General features: G+C 36.9%; 1 pseudogene; it reads left to right on the top strand.

Annotated features, from left to right (window-relative positions):
• Nucleotides 1–1,584: 1,584 nt before the first annotated feature.
• Nucleotides 1,585–10,803, top strand: LOC122327295 (annotated as a pseudogene).
• Nucleotides 10,804–13,648: the final 2,845 nt, after the last annotated feature.

The following is a 13,648-nucleotide window of genomic DNA, read 5'->3' as shown; positions in this document are numbered from 1 at the left end:
TAAACCTAAACATGCTATATAGCCTATGGAAAACCCTCCAAATATACATATATTTTTAAATATAGAATCGCTAATGTCATTTCAGATGGTTTATGAAAATTTTAATGTGGTCGTGTGATTAAAATAATATTTTACCCAAAAATAAAAATGATATTTTGCTCACCCTTAAGCCATCCTAGGTGTATATGACTTTTTTCTTTCATGGTAATGCTGGTGGATAGCGGCCATTGTTTTTTTAGCTTCATAAATCAGATATATATACGCCTTTGGGGGAATCGATGGGTAGATCAATGGGTTTCTGTAACAAAAATAGTTTCTATTCTAGTTTTAAAATGATACCTAAATAACTTCTGGCAATGCCCACATGCGCACTTCTGACTCAACGTGTGACATGTATTCGTATCTTGGAACTGATGTGTGTGTGTGTGTGTGTGTGTGTGTGTGTGTGTGTGTGTGTTGGTATTTGTGGTCAATGAGGTTAATATCAAATAATATGCTCATCTATATATTGCGCAGATCTTCTAAAGTTTGTTTTGAATATCTAAAAATACCTGTAGTTTCCTGTAAGGGGTTGGGTTAGGTGTAGGGTTGGTGAAAGGCAATACAGAGATGCTGAATTACAGGAACTTATTTAGCATCGGAATCCAAAACTGTAGTCAATAATTCTAGGTCAAGATAATCGGGAATATCACAGAATGTAAACAGAAATTGCTGTTACAGAATAACACTCGCAAACTTGAACATCTACACGCTATCTCTCTGATAAGTAGGGATGGGTAGATCGACAACTATTTAAAAAAAACAAACACGAGCTTCAAAGCGATCGCTTGAAACGAGTCTGTCACGTGACCTGTAAGAACGAGGCTTTCGCTACCTGACACGTGATCACGTGATGCTAGGCTCAAATACAGGTTTGTCTTCTTTTTTTCTAGATATATGCATTTAGTTTTTGGAAAGAATTTTGATGCAAGAAAAACATTAATTAAACGCATTATGTTATTTTCTATTTAATGTATTATTCTTATCAGTTTGGAAAAAGTAGTTTAACGGGATTGATTTTTAGACCAAAAGTGAGAAAACACCTAAAAACTCAAGTGATATTGAGTTAAAAACGTTCAAGTGAACAATTCACAATTCATTTTACAGTAGCTGTGCTGCCCTCATCAGGCCATTCATGTTAGTCGTCTTTTTTAAAGCAAAGAGAAACACACACACACACACACACACACACACACACACACACACACATATATATATATATATATATATATATATATATATATATATATATATATATATATATATATATATATATATATTTGCTAGAAATTTTGCTAGAAATCTTTTTTTTTTTTTTTGGCTTGCTTTGTAAGTAATTATAATAAGTAATAAAAAATTATATATATATATATATATATATATATATATATATATATATATATATATATATATATAGAAGCGAGAATGCTCTAATAAATCTGGTTGTGTGGGATTATTATGAGCGAGAAGAAAAGTCGCATCAATTCAGATGCTGAGAAACAAAAACAAAAGAAAAACAAGCACGAGGACTAGTTATGCGCATGCGCGTCTTTCGGATTATAGTTGACATGAGTGAGACTCTTACGACGCGGAGGATACGGTAAAAATGAATTTAATTTCTTGTTCTTGGTGTTTACACGATGCTCTACAAACAATACTTTAGAATTATTTTATAGTTACATAACTGCTCTTTAAAGTACAGTTCGTGTTAGGTGAATTACATGACTGGTAAAGTGAAGTAGCTTAACTTTAGTTTTCTTCAGTTAATAAGATGAGTTTTTATAGCTGAAGAAAGTTTTAATTTAAGACGTAAAAATAACAAAAAAGACTAGCCTAACAGTTGGCTTCTGATTCAACCTCACAAGTCACCATCTGCTTCTTTATATCTATGACAAATTACAAAAAGTTAGAAATTGAATTAAAAAAAAAAAGAGAACAAACCTGTTTCTTTTCCTGTTTTCTTGTCATATGACACTGACACCCAGACACACCCAGACACAGTATGCCTAGCTAGAAGGTGAAAATACAGGGAGCTAGGTGAAAAGTTTGCAGTACTCATAAAACAGGCAAATACAGTACCTAAAAAGGTTGATCTGAAATCTTTTGTGTCTTTCTTGGTATTCAGAAGATGGACAGATAACATCCAAAGAGACAACTCTATTAAAATTATTACTGTGAAATTGAAAGATACAGTACAATGTCATTCAGTAAAACTATATTTTATAATGAAGACAAGAATTCACACAGGCGAACGGTATTAATATTAAAAGAAGTCATTGTTTTTAAACTGAAACACAACCCCTCAGTTTTCAAACTAAAATGGGTTCTTCTGTAGTGTTTTTTTCATTTTAGTTTTAGTTTAGTCTTTGAGTGAAGCTGTCATTTTAGTTTAAGTCACATATTCTTTTCTCTGATTTGAATGATTTGACACTCTGATTTGAATTTACAATGTTTTTTTTTTTACCAACCACATACATTAAAATAAAATAATGCACTGCAGCAAGAAGCAGCATATGAATCTCTACAATTGTGATAATCAACAAAATGCTGCATGCTGGGTAACACCATAGTAGAAATCATGCACTGCAGTTATGAAAACATATGGTCACCACTGCTGACCGTGTCTAAAAGTCTGAGCTAATACAGACCTTTCTTTTATTTTGAAGCATTATGGCAGCATTTGTTTAATAGGAATTTTTCAAAGTTCTGTATCAGCTGAAGGTCAAATCAAAGAGGAGACCACTTAACAAAGTTTCTGAATTATAAGCAGAAATCACATGCTTCTACTTCAAGCTTTTGATTCAGCTATGCACAAATGTTTTCTATGAAACAATGTTGTAGCGGTTTAGAAACAAACTATTCAGAATTAGTAAAAGGCTCAAGAGCCCAACTAAAGCAGACACTGAACACAATTATGGTGGCATTGTGTGTTCGTGTTTTCCAGGTGATTTCATCAAAGACTTTTTGGCTGAAGTCAGTTGTTGTGGTTCTCTTTTCTTCAGTGATGATGATTGTTAACTGCAGGTGTTCATCACTAATGCTCAATCAACATTTAATCAGTCACTTAATTACCACATTGTAACTCTTTGAGGAATGACTTGGTACGTCCTCTGGTGAAATCAGCTGCTCAGAGTTCATGGCTGGAATAAACATATGACAGGACTTTTACTCTTCGTTCCTGGATTGTTTACCTTACGTTTAAGCAAATACAGCATTTACAGTGATAAGATGATTGTCACTCAGAGCCGGGGTCTTAACATAAATTATTGTGTGAAAGATATTGCATACTCAAATCCAGATAATGTGTTTGCAGTGTGTACTTGAAGACAATGAACAGACTGTAGAAGAAAGGAGCAGCTCTAAAGTGTATCACATCAAGTTTTTGACTCCGTTGTTAACCCAATGCTTAGCACTATGGGTAAGAATACAACCTCTGATATTTTGCATGAGACTTGCTCTTATGTTGCAGTACACTGATGCATCTGAGAATCTTATCTGTGTGTGTATGTCCATTTTCTAGATCACAATCCATCTATTGTTTTATTTGGAAACAGCGCAGCTGTCCAATTTCAACACAATAATATTCTTCTTGGAGAGATAAAGAAAATATGGAAAACGTTGCAATATCCAGAACGTTTCCTTTGCAAATGAAGATATTAGGACATCACGTCTCTGTGAACAGCCTGATTGGTTTACATGAAACTGCACTTGACCTGCGTTCCCTCACTGATCAACTAGTGAATGAAAATGAAATAATTGCCTTCGTCTTTGTTGTGCGACTGGGGCAGTTAACAGATGCTGATAAAATGGGTCTTGAATGGCTTCAGAGAGTGTTTGGTGACAGAGTTCTTCAGTTTGTGATGATTCTCTTCACCTATGAGAGCCAGGAAGAGACTGACTCTATAATAGATGATCTGAAGAAAAACTCTGCTCTGGAGCGGCTGATTGAGAATTGTGGTGGAAGATATCACACCTGCAGCAAGAAAATGAACAACCAGTCAGAGATGAGAGATCTGATGAACAGGATCGAGCAACTGTTCATTGATAATAAACAGCAGAGCTACACTATTGAGATGTACAACACGGCATTAATGGAGCGTGAAGGCCTTCAAAACAGGACATGTCAAAGTAAGGACAGATTTGGTTTACAAATATCTTGCTCTACTTACTCTATTCAAGCGCATTATTCATAATTCACATACATTATAGGCTCGAAGGTGTTGGTATACATAGGTTATTTTGTTAAAATACATTTGTTAGTTTGAATAATAAGTACTAATTAAACAATAATTAACAAAAACAGCTGTGTAACATTTTACTGGGATAAGTATCTAGGCAAGCATCATTTTGTTAGTAATGTAAGGCAGTGTAGGGACCGAATACAGTATCCAAGTACATCCAAAGGCAGAATCAAGTACTTTTGAGATAATGATTGTGAATTAGTGGTGAACACCTGCTGTACAGCTAGTGATGACTGCACTGATCACAGCACATACAATGTTACAGAGAGACATCTAACACAAGAAGCCAAAGAGCCCAGCTAAAGCAAACATTGATCTGATACTCTGTATTTCTCCATAACACCAGGCCATTTAATTAGTCACTTATCTCATTAACTCTTTAACCCTTAAAAGTCCTTAACACTGGACTTGGATGCTGTACTCGGACACAACACTGCAATTGAGCAAACTTTCGTCAACAGTTCATACCTGCTACTGTCTAAAAATGTTTTATTCATAGATTTGCTTAAAACTGATTAAAATGACAACTTTTCTGTAACAAGATCAATGCACGCTAAACGAAGACAACATGGGATATACCGCAACACTAGAGACAGGAGAGAGACTTGAGGTATGTGTTGAGTAAAGGTAAAAATACCTTAGCTATACAGTTTAAATTGCATTATGAGATTTTAAACACTTTACACAACAAAATGTATTTGTTTTGGTGAACTGTAAATCATAAGCTAGTCCACAGCAGATTTTCTAGTTAAATTTCTTCTATACGTTTTACATTTTCTATAATTTGTTTCTCAGATAAAAGTGGATGCACATTCAGAAGATGGTCAACGATTGAAACAAAGCAAAGGAAATGTAACCAGTGAAAAAATTGAGAATCTTTTTCAAAGACTCGATAACAGGCACCACTGTAAACTGAGAGCTGCAGACGTTCTTCAACTGACTACACATTCTTTACAGTCTCAGGAGTCTTGTGATGAGAAGAACTTGATTCAGACTTTCCTACAAAAATACTGATGATGAACTATAGAGCAAGATATATTAAATGTAATGAAACCAATATACAACATGATGGGCAACAAGAAAGCAGTGATGTACTTAAAGATGAGGATGATGTCGATATTTTTTGTGAAATGCCTTTGTTTGCTGAAGAAAAAGCAGGAAGGATACTATTCACCCAATGGATGTTCAGATGGCTGTGTTTCATTGTGCTGATAGTTTCCTGAAGCAGCTGATAGTGACTAAACTCTCTCAGTGTCAGTACGCTCTTCCTCTGCTTGTTCCTGATCCATTCTCACAACAGATTGAGTTTCCTCTCTGGACATTCAGACAAATCAACAAGACCTGGAAAATGAAAAACACCAACAATGAAACCAGTAAAATACAGTATATCTGTAAGACAGAAACACCTATGGTGTCATTCTTTAGGTTTGGCTCGGTGTCTTCATCCAAATCTCAGCTGATGAACAGTCTGATCAATGACAAACACAACACGTTCTTCCACAGGAACAGTTCAGGCAGCAGCAAAACCAGAGTCCTGATGAATGGAGTGGTGGAGATCGCCTGGTACTGTCCATCTGGAAAAGACACAGACAAATTCACTCAGTGTGTTGCTTTCTGTAACCTTCACGGTGATGCAGGAGACCATGAGAAGCAGTTGAAAATACTCACTAAAATGGCGTCAGTCAATGTTGTTATTCTACCACGACTTGACAGAGATGACAAGAGTGCAGCACAAATGCAAAACCTATACAAGAATAGAAAGCCACTTATTTGTCTTTTACAGAGGATGAAAATGGTGTGATTGAGACAAGAAAATGGAAATACAAAATTGGACTAAAAGGCAGAAATCACTCGGATGTATCTGAAGAACTCATACAAACTATAAATAAATGCCTTTCATTCTTATTGTCAGAATCATCTTCTGTTTTCAAGCTTGAAGATGTGCCTAAACAGTCAGGGATTAGAGTAGATGAGGAACATGATGATGACTGTAGAAAAGGAAAAAAGCAGCCAAGCAGTTGATGGGTTTACTTAAGGATAAAAACCTGACAGAAATCAAAGAAACATTTCTGCCCTGCCAGGCAAACTGTGGCATCAGTGGTGTGAAAAAACAAAGCGCTACATAGATTTCAGGGAAATGAAATAGAAATTGAAATAAATGTAATAAAACAAGACATGGCGAAAATCCGTGAAGACCAGTATCTGTTGGACATTGGTGAGTTCATGAAGTTTTTATTACAAAAATGAATTTACAATCTCCTAATGAGAAGATATTCTTTCTGAAATGGCTCGCAATCCTCCTGGACGAATATACCTCTGCTGACATTTCTGATCTACATTACAAGTATAATGAAAAGTGGTCAGACGTCATAAAACTGAAAGAGAAAAATGAAATAACTGAGCAACAGATATCAACAAATTTGACCAATGAACAAATAGAGCTTGATAAGATATCAAAAGAACTTCAAGCAGCGACATTTGGCTTGGAGCACATCCTGAGGGAGATCGGTCAGATCTATGAATCATGTAAATCAGTGAATAAGAACAAGGAAGGTATGCCATATAGTTTTTTCTCTCTCCCGAGTCTTGCAGCAGAGATGATGATCTCTGGATTTCCACTGGAGCTGATGGATGGAGATGCTGCTCATGTTCCTGTGATCTGGGTTACTGCTGTACTAGATGAGCTCATCCAGAAACTGGGAGACCAGAAAGTCTTTGTGCTCTCAGTTTTAGGGATTCAAAGCTCAGGGAAATCCACTATGCTGAATGCTATGTTTGGACTCCAGTTTGCGGTTAGTGCTGGCAGATGCACCAGAGGAGCTTTCATGCAGCTGGTCAGAGTGTCAGAGGAGATGAAGAAACAACTGAAGTTTGACTTTATTCTGGTTGTTGATACAGAGGGGCTTCATGCACTAGAACTATCCGGAAGGTCAACAAGACATCAGGACAATGAAATGGCCACATTAGTTGTTGGTGTCGGTAATCTAACATTGATTAATATTTTTGGAGAAAGCCCATCTCAGCTGCAGGACATTCTTCAGATCGTTGTTCAGGCCTTCATGAGGATGAAAAGGTCAAACTGAATCCCAGATGCGTGTTTGTTCATCAGAATGTTACAGATGTCACAGCTAGCGATAAAAACATGGAGGGAAGGAGACGACTGCAGGAGACACTGGGCGAAATGACAAAACTTGCTGCTAAAGATGAAGTCTGTGATGCAGAATGTTTCAGTGATGTCATTACCTTTGATATTCAGAAAGATGTTAAATATTTTGCACAGCTGTGGGAGGAAGTCCACCAATGGCACCACCAAACCCATCATACTGTGAAAACATTCAAGAGCTAAAAACAATGCTTTTTCGCCATCCCTTAAAATCAGATGGCTTAGAGCTGACGTGCCTAAAGGATCGTATAAATGATCTCTGGGAAGCTTTACTGATTGAACAATTTGTGTTCAGCTTCAGAAATTCTCTGGAAATAGCAACATACCGAAAACTGGAAACAGAATATAGCAAGTGGTCCTGGAGTCTCCGCAGAACCATGCTGGATATTGAAAACAAACTCTACATCAGCATAGAAAATGAAATGATTGACGAGGTTTCAGCAAGTGATCTTCAAGTAAAACTAAAATTGAAAAGTGGAGAAGTAGAAAAATCAATGTCAGAATTTTTGAGAAAGACAAAGATAAAGATGTACTGATACAGTGGAAAGCAACATTTGTCATTAAAATCAAAGAGCTAAAGGAAAGCATTGTGAGAGAAACAAGAAAGAAATTAAATGAAATTCTCCAGCAGCGAAATATGAAGAAAAGGATTGATGCTCAGAGGACACATCATGAAAACACTCTCTTGGAAAAGAGCAAAGAACTTGCAATAAAACTCAAAGACAAAGCAAATGATGAAACAATCCTGAAAAAAGAGTTTGGGAAGTTTTGGAAAGAGTGTGTTAATAAAATAACCACAGAAACTCCTCCAATCAAAGACATTGATGTATTAAAAGACATGAAACAACTCCTCGGTGATATTCATGAAAGTGTCCCCTTTATCCCGCTAAGAAGGGATATTTTCTCTGAGCAAAGTTATTCAGATTATGTGCAGTTAAATAAATCCACTGGAATTGCAGAACATGCTGAAAATGCCATCAAGCCAGATAAACAGAAGTTTGGATGCTGTCTGTCTAAAGAGGATGAAGCCCAAATAAGAACTTTGGTCAATGGCATTGCTCAATACGCAGACAATATGATAATGTCATTTAACATTGCAAAAATAGGCTATAACAAAAGCTACATTCAGGAACTTGCGGATTATATCAAAGCTAAAGTAATAGATTTTGAGCAAAGTTCCAGGAGCTATGTGTTTATGAAAGAATTTTACATGGATTTGGTCATGTCCATCTGTAGAAGAGAAGAGAAGATAATTACTGACCAACAAAAAATGTTCTGGAAAGTCAATGACCCTGTTTTCTATTTTGAACAGAAAAGTGCAGAGTACTTCAGCATTTTTCAGAAATACTGTCAAGGTGCAACAGCTGCCATTTTTGGTGAGATCATCTGTCAGAAACTGAAAGAGCCCGTTCAAAAGATTGTCTACAAAGATACCGCCATAGATATGGCTAATGAAATGAAAACAAACTGTGAATCCCTAAATGGAAACAGATCTAACTTAGAGAAACACATTCTTAAGAGGTTGGCAGAGCAGGAGGATTTTGACAAGTACATTGAATACTTAAACTTTCCCAGAGACCACTTAAAGGGTTTTGTCAAAGATGAAGTCAGTCAGTATATCACTGATAAGTTTGAAGTCAAAGTTCGCCCCAAGATGGAGAAAATTGAACTTGTGAAGCAGAAGATTATGGCAGCGGTTCATAGAGCAACTACAGTGGTCAACACAATCAATGGAGATGTCCAGAAGTGGTTGCATAATTTCACAGAGCAGCTCTCAGATGTGCTGATATTCTCTGTAAAGGACTTTAGTGGAGTGAGTCATGAAGGTGTAAATGATTTCAACCTCCTAGAAGATGTGATAAGCAACTTACTTGGTTCAGTATCATTAGAAATGCTAGATAAATTCAGTACAGAGACATTTCCAGTAAGTCTGGAACATAAGGACAGACCAGATGAGATCCTGATTGATCACCTCTGTCAGTGCTGCTGGGTTCAGTGTCCATTCTGGTCGAACCACCTGCACCAACACAATAGAAAACCATTCTGGAGATCACAGTGTTCCCTTCCATCGAGTGAATGGTCTCACTGGGCAGATTTTTGCACATCTTTAGTGTTAACTGGTAAAAAGTTTTATACGGGCCAATGGATTTCATGCAGAGGGTACAGAAGAGCAGGGAATATTTATGCAAAGTGGAGCATCACCCCTAACTTCTCTGAACTGTGTTACTGGAAATGGTTTGTGTACAGATTTCAGAAATATCTGAAGAAATACTTTGTGAAAACATTCCACATGTGGCCAGTGATTTCAAAGCAATGGAGCCAGTACTCAAAAGAGCAAGCTATTGCAAGCTTGGATGAATATATATAATGAAAAATGAACATGAATTACATGTAGGTCTGATTCATAGGCCACAGTTTGAAAATTAGTTTCTGAGATGTTCTTTTTCAATACAAAGGACCTCCTAAAGGACAAAAAGCAAGAAAAAGAAATAAATAAAATAAAACACATAGCTTTAAATCTCAATATATGTGCAGTTATAAAATGCAAAGTTATAAAATTTCAGGTAAAAGTACATCAACAAGTGAACAGTAGGTTATTTGCCTTTACATGTTATGTCCTCCCACTAGAGGACAACATATACTCTATGGTGACATCCACAGGACATCCATGATCAGTTAATAAGTACTTCATTGTTGCATAATTATGTTTTTATTTTTCTGTTGATATGTAACCATTTTTGTTTTTGGGATTCATTCTCCAATAAAGGGATGTTGCCTGGTTAAGAATCTGAAAGTAATTGCCTCGGCTATAGGGCTGTTTCATTCAGTGATTTTGATTTCGATTTCTGGTTCTTGAATCGCTGAGATTCGATTCCAAGAATCGATTCCTCACCGTTATTTTCCATTCTTTTTCGGTTCTTTTTAGATGGGTGAAACCTACACTTTTTCATTGATCTAATTAAAAAAATAAAGGTAATGATTCACATCTATATTTTATAATTTAAACCAATGAAAAGTAATTGACTTGCTAGTTTTTTCATTGAATGATTTTAACAGAACTTGTGCCCATAGTTGGCTAATGAAAGTTTTGCGAAAAGCTCTTAAGTTTTATTTTATTTGTCATACAGACATTATTACTATAAGTTAACAGGATTAGTTTCTTTGTTTGCTCTAGTCTGTGTAGCATTTTTTCCCCTGTTGCAGCAATTCTGTATTTCATACTGTAACAGCTAAGAAAACTATGGGCCAGGTAATGTTGGCAGCTTGATGTTCATAAAACCCTCATGTCAGCCTAGTGAACCTGTGTATCATTTGTTCTTTTCGTATTCAATTAAAGACTTAAATTCAGAAAATCGAAAATGACTCATGTCATCATTGATTTCAGATAAAATATAAAACCAAATAAATAAACTTTTTTTTTTTTTGTGTGTGTTGTCTATTTTTCTTACTAATGTTGAAAATGATAAATATGAAAAATGCCTAAAGCCCAAATCTGATTTGGAAATTCAATCATCCAGTTTGACACGTGTTCTGTTCCTCTAATAAGTAAAATTGGTCTGAAGATTTATATACTGACGAATAAGTAGAAGGAGGTAGGACAATCTGAGCGAGTACCATTCAACATCAGAACTTCCAATGCAATTAATTTTTAATTGGATGATCAGGTAAATTGTACTTCCTTAGTCTTCTGGGAAACGTTCCTGTTCAAAAGTTTACCCCTGTTGAGACTATTTCACTCAAACGGCTCTTTACCAGGAAGGATCAACTCAAGGCGAAATAAAACACAAGACAAGTTTCTGGATTTTTAGCTTGCAAGGATTGTGCTGTCGATTGCAAGCGGGAGAGAAGCAGGTTTCTCCTTAACCTCCCTTTTGCCTCCAGACGGATCTCAGTCCGCCTGAGGCCGGGGGCCGGGCAGGCCCCCGCCTTCTGCCTCCTTTCCTGCTTTTGCCTGCTTTGCCTCCAAGCTCAGATCGCAAGTCACTTTATTTATAGAGAAAAAGGACAGAGCAAGATAAGTAAAAAACAACTGGCAAAACAAAGACTCCAGACATGTTCGTCACATATCTTTTTGTGCGTCAGAATCTTCATTCCCTCAGATTCCCCTGGCGCCCATACTAGTCTAAGATACCACACAGAGGCCATGTCATGTCATGACCTAGAACAAGACGTGTTATACCAGATGGAAACTGAAACCTGAAGGGTCGAAGTTGCAAAATGTCAATACATAACCCTAACATCTCCCTCCTGTTTGACATTTAGCACCTATTTAAAATGACATAACAAAGCATATGCGTGTTAAACTACATCTCTACTGATTACTTGATTAAATAGTCGATGCTTACTTTAAACAGCAAGGTTGGGCGAAAACCCCAGTATCTGAGGAAAAATTCCCAACCGACCCCTAGATGTTACATGGGCGATCACCTGTAAGGCTTGCATCTTAATGAAAAAATAGAAAATGAGAAACAGGAGGAAAATGTGAAAATAAACTGAAAAGGAAGAATAAAATAAAACAGTGCCTCTCATTCTTGGCACGGCTACTGTAGCTTGTCAGTGTACCTTTTGTATCATAAACATCAACACTCAGCCATGTGTGGTTTTAACTGAGACTTCACACATGATACTAAACTCTCCATTTCTCTCTTGGTGGAGAAGCATGGTAAAACTGAAAAAATGTCTGGCTAATCATTTTGGTAATCATTACCCTTAAACACGGTAAAACACAGATCATAAACACATGTTCAAATCAAATGAGTCTTTAGTTCTTGTCGTTCTGTGAACCAGTCGAAATTCAATTAGTTTCCGTTCCCCTTTAATCGTCTCTCATATGGCCACCAGTGTGACCATCACTGCTGCAGTCAGGTTTAGAGCAACTCTCCAGCCCTCACGTGCTCCCATTGGGGGCGCTATAGCTGGGAGTAAGGGATTAGTTGATTTCTTCAGCAGCCAAAGGTTTTGATACTGGCCGACTTCCACCCTTACTCAGCGTCCTCCCAAGTGTTAGCAGTTTGCAATGGCTTTGATGGATCCACGTAGATCTCTCAGCGATCTTAACTGCAGTGGGTGTGGTCAGGATAACTTTGATCAGGATGCTGTTGCCTGGTTTCACTCTTGAGGCCTGTGGGGACAGAGGTATATCTGGCAGATCATTTGCTCCCACAACATCTTTACATTTTTTAAATTTCAACATTTTGTTCATACATTCTGCTAGTGTATGCTGCTCTTGTGGTTTCTCACACACATCATCACACAGCAGCAAAATGAACGGTCTACCATACAGTATTTGTACTGTTGGCAAGGTGTCAGTTCAATAAAATCCATGTGGATAAACTGAAAAGGGTAGTCTGGCTTTGGAAATTGACCTCTCTTACGCCTGCAGTTGCCCTGTGAGTTATGTTTACAGCAGATTAAACAAGATTTACAAAAAAATTGAGTAGCTATTAAAACCTGGTGCATAAAAGTACTGTTCTACCCTATGCACCATCCCTCCTGTTGACACATGTTCTTCTCATGTGTCAACATTACTGCTGTTTTGTACAAACTTCGTGGAAGGCACAGTTTGCCTTCAAGTCTGTATTGTGTCTGCACCAAGCAAGGTCATGCTTTGGGAGAGGGCAGTGAGTGCAGCGAAAGTATGGGCCCTGTCTGCTTTTCCTTTTTTCTTTTTCAACAATCCCTGTCCATGTCTGGCATAATTCATTATGCTATTTACTGAGTTGGTGGACCAGTTTATATTATATTTTTTGATGTAATCTGCCAGCTGGGGATTGAATCCTAAAAGGAGTGCTTGTTTTAATTGCTGTTTGTATGCACTAGTCTCATCAGCACTATACTGAACCCCACTGTTAACCCTAAAAACTAAAAAAATGCTCTGTATTCATGTACATCTTCTCCATCTTTCTGTTTACACTGGGATATATTAGAGTAATCTGTAACCCCCTTTCTTGAGAATCCGTAAATGTTTTGACCTTATATAATAGTTATACCAACATAACTATCATATAACAGAAAGACATTGTATGAATTGGAAACAATGGCACAGACTGCTATTATGTTGCCAATGTACTTTCCAGTTTTTGCATTTAACATATCCAGTGAGCTCTTGGGTCAACCATCTTTGTCAAAAACTCAATTTACGACTGACTGTGCAAAAAAGCATTGATGGTTGAAGGACTTTCATTGATTTATATTTGTTGAGATG

This window comes from Puntigrus tetrazona, chromosome 22, assembly GCF_018831695.1.
Source record: "Puntigrus tetrazona isolate hp1 chromosome 22, ASM1883169v1, whole genome shotgun sequence".
Lineage (NCBI taxonomy): Eukaryota > Metazoa > Chordata > Actinopteri > Cypriniformes > Cyprinidae > Puntigrus > Puntigrus tetrazona.
This window is presented reverse-complemented; position numbering and strand designations above follow the sequence as displayed.